The following is a 10,576-nucleotide window of genomic DNA, read 5'->3' as shown; positions in this document are numbered from 1 at the left end:
GATGTTTACTGTTCTACTTCTTCGTGAATCCCTATAATTTAGCTTAAAATTTAGATAAATTCTTATACAGTTAAACTTCAAAAAATATACAACATTCGTAACCAGTTATGAAATGTTCTATCATGGTTGTTATATCATGGTTGTAATATTTTATTTTGTATTGGTATCTATTAAGTATGGTCTGTAGATTAAGAAACTGGACATGTGTGAGTTTGACTCTCGATAATAAGAGTCGTATTAGGTTGCGTACAGTATTAGGTTAAGGAATAAATCATTTATAAGCGTTTTCTTTCTTTCTTTCTGATCTTAACTTAATTTTGATAAAATTTTTTGGTTGTTATAGCGGCAATAGACATACATCATCCCGTAAAAATCAACTGTCTACCTACTACCGCTCATGAGATGTAGCCTAGTGTCAGACAGACGGACAGGTGTTCCGACACCGTAGTGTAAGTATTAGAATTACGTTCATACCCTTTAAATACAGAACCCTAACAAAGAACTCCTCCACATTTTGCCTTTATCTTCAATGCAGCAGAAATATTGTTAGTTTTTTTACAAGAACTTAATTCCACAAAACTGAAGTCGCATGCTATAAAACACGATCATAACCGATGGTTGCATTGCATGCTACAGCTGCAATTAATATCGCAAAGTAAACCAACTTTATAAACCAGGGAATGATAAAGTAGAAAATTTTATAATGTTTTAACATTGGCAGCAAAAACAAGTGGGTTACGGTAACAGATGTGGGTAACGACTGCACGCGAGAAAGCAATATATTGGCACTGAAGACGCCATATTCTAAGCTCTATTGAGGCTTGTTACAATACACAAACATTTTTCTACGTTAAACTTTTTGTTGTGATTTAATGTTACATCTTGTACGTGGAGCCAATTTTCGCTGCGTCATCACTTTTGTTTTGAATCGTTGCCCAGAAGTTTTCGAAAGAGATTTAACTCTACGTAGGCACAGCGGTGTAGACTGTAGGTGTTTCGTAAATATGGTAAACTTATTTCCATTCATGTATGGAAAATGTGTTATATGTTTGTACGAGCAATTGAAGTTTCTAGAAAAAACTACTGAAAGATTAAGATGATTAGTGCATAAAGGATGTTGATTCAGATGAAGACGTGAATTTTATCTGTTACTTGTGTTGTCATTATAATATGTTTGGTCTAAATCATCATCATCGTCTATAGCGACAGACTTTATTGATGAAAGAATTGTTTGCTCTAGAAGAACTCAAACCATTACCATACGAGAAAGGGTATGGGACGCGTATAGGCTGGTACTATTATAATTATTAAAGGCAATATTTCCTTATACATATATGACATGAGGTTCTTTAGCCAAACATTGTCTCATACATTGCTTTATTACATCGTAGTCGGTCTAAGTCTTTTGTACAAGTCTTCACTTACAATAGAATGCCTGTATGTGCATTTGTGCAAGCTATTGACGACCATGTAGCTCACCCATTGACACACATGGTTGGATTGTAACAAACATTATAACGGAACTCTTAGGACCGACTGCGAAGGGACTTGCTTTGTCATATGTCAAACATAGGAAGAGATGTGCAATAACTTTCTATGTTTGCAACAATACGTGTTATGAAGCTGGCATACGATGTTTATGAATGGAATAGATGACTAAGACGTGTGATGGTTAGACAACAAAAACTATTATACACCAAAAAACGTATATTAAATAATATATAATAAATAAATAAATGCGGACAACATAACATACATTGTTCTGAACCCAAAGTAAGTTGCTAAAGCACTTGTGTTATGGAATTTAAATACAACGAAGGTACCACAAACACCCAGACCCGAGACAAAGTAGAAATGTGAATTTTTACATTGACCCGACCGGGGATCGAACCCGGGACCTCAGAGATACCGACACCTTGAAACCAGCATGAAGACAAACCTTCAAACTGCCTAGCTTATATTAGTTTACATTAAATACCGGTACATGTGACATTTAACCGTATATAACACTCAAAATCCATTAAAATGAATACGCGTGTGGCGCAATATAATTATTCTAACGTACAATTAGCGAAACCGACGCCATTACTGAGAAGTACCAGTTAAATTAATGTTGGGTTACAGACACTCGAAAGTTCCATTATCGTTAGAAACACGATAATGCTTAGGTGATAAGTCTACTGTAGGCATATATTAAACACGTACAAATGTATACGAATGTATGTTGTTGGGGTAACTTGAAATACGTTTCCTAGTTTCGAGTAATGATGGTAGGGTCACCATATGGTGTTATTAATGGGATATGAGTTGTAATCTTGACTCTGTTTTTACATGATGAGTTTATAATTGTAATACCAGGTTTTAAATGTCCTAGTGATAATCACAGACCTCTTCTCATATGGGGAAATTTTGAGTATCTTCCATAGAGATTAGAGATTTCCTAATGCCGTTTTCCTTCACCGTGGTTTTTAGAATAACCAAGAAAATTGCTACATCTACCTTTAAAAAGTCACATCGGTACTTGACTGCGTTAGTATCGAACTTAAACTCGTGCATACAGAGAACAGATCCATACATAGAACTTCAAGCCTACCACGCCATTAATATGTCTATTCAGAGTAATATCACTGTTATATCAACTATACCTTACGGATCTTTGACTGGAAGAGGCTCTACATAGGGAAGAGGCGAGCTTGATGACCATGCCTATTTTTTATTCAGTCTTTTAGAGAAGTGACAATTTTAAAGTCTGACGATTTTGTATTGATAAAAACGCTCGAAACGCTCATGATAATCAAACCCCAATATCATTTCCCTAGATTTAAACATCGACCATTGTTAAAAGGATATTTGACGGAAGCCCAACCTACTTATTATTTGTCAGAATTAAAAAAAATATTAATTTAAAAGCTTCAAACGTAGGCCCAATAAACAAAAAATCAGGCCAAAATTTTCCAAGATAATATGGGGTTTTAGTTTTGTTCACTAGTTTAGTAGATAATAGCTGGTGAAACTTAAAACAAAAACTGCATACCTGAAGATAACTATTTACCTAACTTGTCTTTAAGTGAAGAACACACTCAGTAGGTTCTCAGACTCTCACAAACATTATGATGTAGAAAATCTGTTTTAAGTTAAGTGCATGTTAATTTACATTTAGTTCTTAAGAGTTATTTAAGTTAAATAAAGGTTAACTACTATGTATTTCAATAGCTATCGGTCGGGGAACTTAAAATGTTATTGTTACGAACCTGGAGTGTCCCACTGCTGGGCAAATGCCACTATACTCTTCTTCCACTGCTCGCTCTCATATCCCGCCAGTCTCAGAGAACATTCGAATCAGGATATTCCTGCCAGCTGCGTGTGGTTTGCTGACGTCGGTTAAGTACCTAACTTATCCAAGCAAAATAGCATTGCTTAATCAGGCAGATTTCTGACATTTTGAAACGTAGTCTTGTAACGATGAGAAAGCTCAATTAAAAAAACGTATAAAAGTCCAAAGTGAACCAACAAACGATGGTGGTTATGATATTTTCAATTCTGCCGAACGCGCACTTTGCGCCACTGTAAAAAACAATTTTCACGCATAGTTAAAAATGGAATTCCTTTCAGGAATGTCCATGAAGGCAGGCATCGATTGTAAGGGTACACTATTTTTGACCGCACTTGCATATTTGCTTGTGAGCAATTCCGCCTTTTCCAACAAAGTGTGGACGCCGTACACGTTTTGCGATTCTACTGTTCTGACAATTTTATTGTGATATGCAATACCGTTTTTATTGGTTGGTACTTAATTTACTATTTCATAAGTACAATGGTGAAGTTTAAGGTAAGTAATTGTTTCTGTTTAAATAACCTATTGTGTTTATATTGCTTGCTTTTTTTACATAATACCTACAAACGTTTTCATAACTGTAATAGTTAGCTTTCGCTTGTGACATTTAATAGTAAAAAAGGGGATGTCTTAAAATAATTGAGTACGTAAACAGAGCTAAGAGCAGTTTAATTAAAAAGATTTTTTATTGCTTTTGAAAGTTATGACAATGAAATTAAGAGCTTCAAATTGATAAACGATCGCCAATAATGCACACTTTCAGACCAATTTCATTTAACGTAAGCTGAAAGGGGATAATTTTATCACGATTGATACGAAATGTGCAACTGTAACAAACGGAATAATGGTTTCGGATATTTATACCAAATCGATTCATTGGAATAAAACTTCATTATCTCGCTATTGTTTACGGATATTGCATGCACGAAAGTCATTGGAGGGTGTTAAATTTTTATGATATTATGTTGGCTACTTAATTAGTTCTGTTGTTTGATTACCTACTGTGGAGGATGTTTTTAATAATAGATAAGTATTTTTTATTATACCGCTAGAAACAATAATAACTCACAACATATTTATAAAGGTATCATCCAATTTTTTTCTCTTTTGCTCTAAAATGTTTTCCTGCTGGGCAAAGCTGTTAAATTTTTTATATCATGGCATTTCGAAACAGGCTTTCTTAGTTCATCCAATTGACTGGCCTTTTAGTCTAGTAGTTAGTGACCCTGACTGCTATATCAGAAGCACAATTATTTGTTCTGTGTCTATGTCATTTTATACGAGATGTATGTTTTTATATAAGTATTTTTGTCAATGGGCTAGTTTTCATCATATATGTATTACTTCGTTAGGTAGAAACAGGAGTTGTGCGAAGCTTGAGGATAAAAAAAACTTTTTCAGAGACTTAAATAATTCGTTAACTATAACATACAAGTGTTACAAATAATCAATTTTGTAGACTTTTCATATCACCTGTGTTATAAAGTTAACGTTACGAATAGGTACTAGTAACGTAACTTATTACGTTACGTTACTTGCTAACACCATTCGTAAGTTTTGAAAACAACTGGGAACAAGTTTCTCAGTGCTTTTGTTTATGAACACGCTGGTCAGGTCAAACATTGTTTATGAGACAATCGAAACGTAAAATGGTAAATACAACATGTAATACTTGTAGAAGAACAGCATTAAGTAAATAATTTTATTACTTAGCACTGTTTGAGACTTTATAAACGTTATCTTACTTTTTAATCTAATTTACAGATAAAAATTTGTACCAAAATGTGGTACAAAATAATAATGTTGAGGTTTTACCTTTTAAATTGTTTCGTGCTACCTGAGGTTTACGGAATTAAAACGAAAAGTTAAACTCCTTTTCTGGAGTAAAATTGGAAAACGTAACACACTTAGTCACTACAATACGATATCGTTTTCATGAGAGTATTTCGACCAAAGTGCTTTTTTTGGTAATGATCTGAAATGAGAAATTGGCTTTCGTAACATCGATTTTATGTATATAGTTAATAGTTATGTCGGCAAAATAAAATCAAGTGTTAAAAAACTCACAGTTCGTGAGGTACAGCCTGAAAGCGAAGCCTTAGTATTAGATCTTTATACTCTTTGAAAACGGAACCCTAAATAAAAAAAATGCAGGTGAAAAGTATCACCATTGTCAACATAAACTTTATTGATACTAATTAAATCTGCTCATTCAATATTTTATTCATTCAACACTGAATAATGACAACTTTAATCGTAGCGTACAATCGCTCCGTAACAATTGTCTCTGCGTAAACAATCTTACTCGATTATTCAGTTATTTCACTTTATTTTACTCTTTTTTACTCGAATTGAAAACAATTAATATTCATCGATACGGTCTTCGGTTCATGGCGCTCCCGATTTGAATAATTGGCTGATTTTTATGCAGTTGAATTAATGCAATTGGTACAACAATTTTGTTTCGTTTTTCGGTACTTGAAGCGAGGTTTGTTGACTGTAATAGCACTGGTGTTAATCGATAACATCGAATCGAATCGAGAATCGAATAATTAATGAAGCGATTCGAATAATAACTTTGAATTTTTATTCAACTAGAGCTTATCGATAGTTTTATTTAATTTTGAATCGTTTACGATTAAATTAAGATATTGAGTATAACCTCTAACCATAACGTATTAAATGATAGCCCATTAAGGCAGTGAAAGTTTGTGCTCAGACTGACTTCATACTTAATTATATTTAAAAGACTGCACGGATGACCCAGTGGTAAAAATCACTATGAAAAAAAGTTCGATCTCCGCGTAGGACAAGCATTAATAAGCTTAGAGTCTGGGTGACTTGTGCTTAAGTGTACTACAGTTATGACTCTTGCACAAAGAAAAGCCGAAACGATATACCCAATAAACTGTGTCAGAAATTTGCTCTCCTACCCTATTTGTAATCATATACAATTTTAGCTACTGAGAGTCCAATTTCGAACAAGAACATTTAAAGATTGCGTGATTATTTCGTTACAATACCTAACTAAATATTAAAATGCATTGGTGGTAATTATTATTACATTTCAATAAGACATATGTGTTACGAAACTATTTAGTACTTGATAACAAATGTGTGTTAACCCCCGCGATACATGGAGAAGATTCCTTAGCGCGATTTCAAAAGTCTAATTCCAAGTGTTTTATTAAATTTTACGCTATAATTTTGAAAGTATAATTCTGAGAGAACAATTTGTCGCGTGTGGTTTAAACAATAACTTTGGTTTCCAGTTTGTACACACTACTCGTCTCTGTATACAACTGCATTGCAGTGGGTACGTGATAAAGGGTGGTTTTCTAAACGCTTAAGTCTAACTAGACTTGGTCATGGAAAATAACTTGGATAACAGATCGCTTGTGATATATTTTGTGAGGACTCTTTTTCAATGAATTCTAATTATAAATAAAAAAATCCACGATTATAAAACGCAACGTAGAGCGTGAGTAAGCCTTTAATAACATGGGTTTATTTTAATATTTATTATCTGTACTGTGAATATAATATTATAAATATGAGTGAAACATGTTTTAATTTGTATTAATTAATAAGGCATGCATTCGATAATTCGGTATATTGTTACAACAAAATCCCGTACCAGCAAATTGATTTCCGATAAATAATAACCATGAAGTGCCGTATAAAATAAATAATTATTAATCAATGTTTTGCAAAGCGCAGACCGTTTGCGAAACCGCCGATTTTCAGTATGGAGCGGACTTTAACAATTACTGCGTATAAATGTTTTAATGTAACGATAACAGTTAACTGCATTAACGGAAACGGTGATTCGTATGCAATGGCAACATAACTGGGAACTTTTGACCACACGCCCGTTTACTCTACTTAATGTAAAATAAAATTGAAATATTTTCACTATATCCAATTGTTATTTCACCGGCCGCCTCATTAAACTGCATTCGCTTGTATTATGTTTTTAATTTTATTATAGCTGTGCCAAATTGAATTAATTGTGATAATTTTGTTGGATTTCACGCGGAATGTTTGGGTTTCACGAATTAATTTGCGTTTTGTTTGAAACCGGCAATTCACTTAGCATAACGAGTTATTATGGGATATAATTTTAATTGCTGCGTTATTTTTCGTTTTCTTTTTGAAACGGTGTCTGTATTCTGTAAATGGCCGGCGAAATGCGCAAAGAGATACGGTAGACAATGTTTCATTAACATCTGGCGTTATAAAAGACTTTAAATTGCTAATTATGAAACTTAATACATTTACATTTTTAACTTGAAACTTTTAGGTTAGAATATCTTTGCAATTTTTAAAATGATTCGCTGAAATTATATAATTAAGTTATGTTTTTGAAAAACTCTTGTTATAAAAATGACGGTTACTTCTTATTAACTTTCTTCCAAAAGTCCATGTTCTCAATTCGTCTACGTTTTCTACGTTGGGTTAGTTAACTTAGGACGTCAGACTTGTTGTAGCGATTTTGTTGCATTTTTTTTTTATTAAATTTTTTTTAAAGCTCTCATGTAGGTACTTCAATTAAAAAAGTTTCGAGTCAGTTTTTTCGCCCATTCAAAACCATCACTACTTAATCTTAATATGTTGGAAAAAGCAAAACTTCTCTTAAAATATGCAGCAGCTTAATTTGGAACATGATCGTAGACTGTTTAACTACATCACACACGTACGTCGAAATATTTTGTCACCCATCCTTTATCCGATCAATATGCAACTATACGTTGATCTATATATATATAGGTATATATATATATAAATATAGGAGTACAACAATACCCGAGAGCCTGAACGGAAGGGTGCATATCAAATCGGTCAGCGTTACACCAGCTGCTGCCGTTGCACCCAGATTGCTGGATGCAAAATTAATTCGCTGTTGTTCCGTACATCATGTACCATCAAATGATTAAATTCTGTTGCATTTATATACATTATCTATAAGTATTCAGTTGTTAACAGTAAATGAGATGTACTTTGTAGTTTTGATAATAATCAGCTTTTTTAAATGATTCTCGCAGTTAGAATTGCATTATTTATGTCGTGTAGGATTTAGCAAAATTTAAGTCACATGCACAAGACACCTAGACTCAGATAACAAAAATGCTTGTCCTGCACGGGGATCGAACCCATGACACATCGTGCGCCGTATGGCAAGGTGACCCGTACCACTCCAATAGGTACCTATACATTTACATAAAAGACTGAATTACTTAGGATATATTTCATTTAAATATGCCTTTTAAAACAAAAGTGTTAGTAAAAAGCTTCTGAAAGCTTTTTGGTTTTACATAATTTATTCTAGTAAAAAATTCCTACTAGTAATTTACAATAAATTCTTAAATTATGGTCAGAAATAGAGTGGATTATATTTTTTTGTTACCTACACTCCATAAGTTGCTTTCAAAATAAGTACATACTTTAGGCACATAAAAGTTACTAAATATCTATTACTATAAATTTAAGACTATCTACAAATCACTTTATTTTTCAAAATCTTCTGCTTTCAAGCCAATATCTCATAGTTATTTGATTTTACTGGAGATATGTGTACGCCAGAATAGTAGATCGGTAATTGAATTGCAAGCAAGCGCGCGTCGACGTCACGTGCGCGGGGCCCAAGGGACCGAGAGCCGACAGTATTTTGTTTTATCTATTTTTAATGGCAGCTTCAGGGTTAATCATCAGTGCAGATTTGATGGCTTGTGGTTCATATTCACTATACAAAATTGTAGGGGCGTAGTGTTATAATACTCTTCCAACAATGCGATTAAGACCCTTACAAACATCGTCGGCAATTTTTAGCAATTAGGGTTGGTGGTTATTTTTTTTGTAATACTGTTTTTCATCCTAAATGTTAATCGATAAGTGTGGGTGAGGAATAGGTCAGTTTTATTAAAAAATAATTTATTGACAGCAAAAAGTTTCCCACCTAAATTGTTTTGATTTAAAACCACTATCGAATATCGTAATACCGAATACGAATAAAAAAGAAATTCACTACCGGCTGCCCGCCTACAAAACAAAATATGGCCCGATCAAACAAAAGGCTAACACAAAAAATAGCAAAACGAAATCATAAACGTATCTTTGAAAACATCGTTCTGACAAAAAAAGTGTCGTGTCGCCATAAAAAGTGGAATTGATTGTTTGCTTAGAACATTCAGGGTTACGCTATAGTGTTTTGATAAGGAGAGATCAGTGGCCGGGAGCAAGTTTTCTTACGACGACGTCGGCCAGGCAATATAGGCGTAAAGTAGTGTACTTAGCCCGCCTCACTTGCCAATAAAGAGCTACTTGCTATAAGAAATATAGTGAAGCCGCAGCGAAATCACTACAAACCTTTTAAGCTGCTTCTAGATAAAGTTGGAAACTTTAAAAAATTATTTTATCGTAATTCAATCGGAGCACGTACAGAAGAAGTAAGCTGCGGTCTTAATTATGTTTTTATTTAATGAGGTCGTTGAACTCAGGTCTTTATTTCAGTGTTGCATTACACGAATAATGGAAGTTCAATGTTCCGAGTAACATTATGAGTTTAAAAATAAGCAACGAAAATATTTTTAACATGTTTTTACGAACAGAAAATTACATTAATTTAACATAATTATCCTTTTACTTTAAAACAATGATTTGTAATTAAAGTAAAGAAAGCACGTTTGTTAAGGTGGTAAAGAAAATAAAAACATAATATACTCAGTAAATCATAATACCTATAAATACCATTTATCACAAAAAACCTTGTTATTTTTGAAAAGAGGAAATCCTTCTAGATCAAGAAACGAAAATAAACAATCTATGAGATACAAGTTGTCAGCAAACAAGTAAGAAAACATATACAACAAAATACATTGTACGAGGGAAGGTCGCAACAATATTTGATATTGTGTACCGTCAGCTATGTTGAGGTCCAGACGAGGTAACTGTCAAACCTTTCGTACAGATAACGTTACAAATTGGATGAGTCTGTCATTACCAATACACTGGCCCGATGCCAGGGACACCGCTCGCTATAATTTAGATTGTTTCGTGTATCATTTCAGCATCGAAAGCGATAAAATTTTACGGTTATAGCGAACCATATGCTCGCATAGCTCCTACCGTATAAAATACTGTGTCTAAGCGCGGTGCCGCTCGCGTGGGTTACATAATGTGGCTTGTTTGTCATCTGTCATTAGAATACAAGGCGGTACTGCAAGGCGGTTGGTTATGATTACT

At 33.6% G+C, this 10,576-nt stretch overlaps 1 protein-coding gene across 1 annotated transcript in view; it reads left to right on the top strand.

Moving 5' to 3' along the window:
• Positions 1 to 312: 312 nt before the first annotated feature.
• LOC113496225 overlaps positions 313 to 10,576 on the top strand; it is a 149,670-nt gene continuing 139,406 nt past the window's right edge. Inside the window, exon 1 of the mRNA XM_026875388.1 lies at positions 313 to 449. The gene's annotated coding sequence lies outside the window, so the exon portion shown is untranslated. The remainder of the gene's footprint in view (positions 450 to 10,576) is intronic.

This window comes from Trichoplusia ni, chromosome 7, assembly GCF_003590095.1.
Source record: "Trichoplusia ni isolate ovarian cell line Hi5 chromosome 7, tn1, whole genome shotgun sequence".
In the NCBI taxonomy this organism is placed as follows: domain Eukaryota; kingdom Metazoa; phylum Arthropoda; class Insecta; order Lepidoptera; family Noctuidae; genus Trichoplusia; species Trichoplusia ni.
Note: the sequence above shows the minus strand (reverse complement) of the source record. Positions and strands in the feature narration are given on the sequence as shown.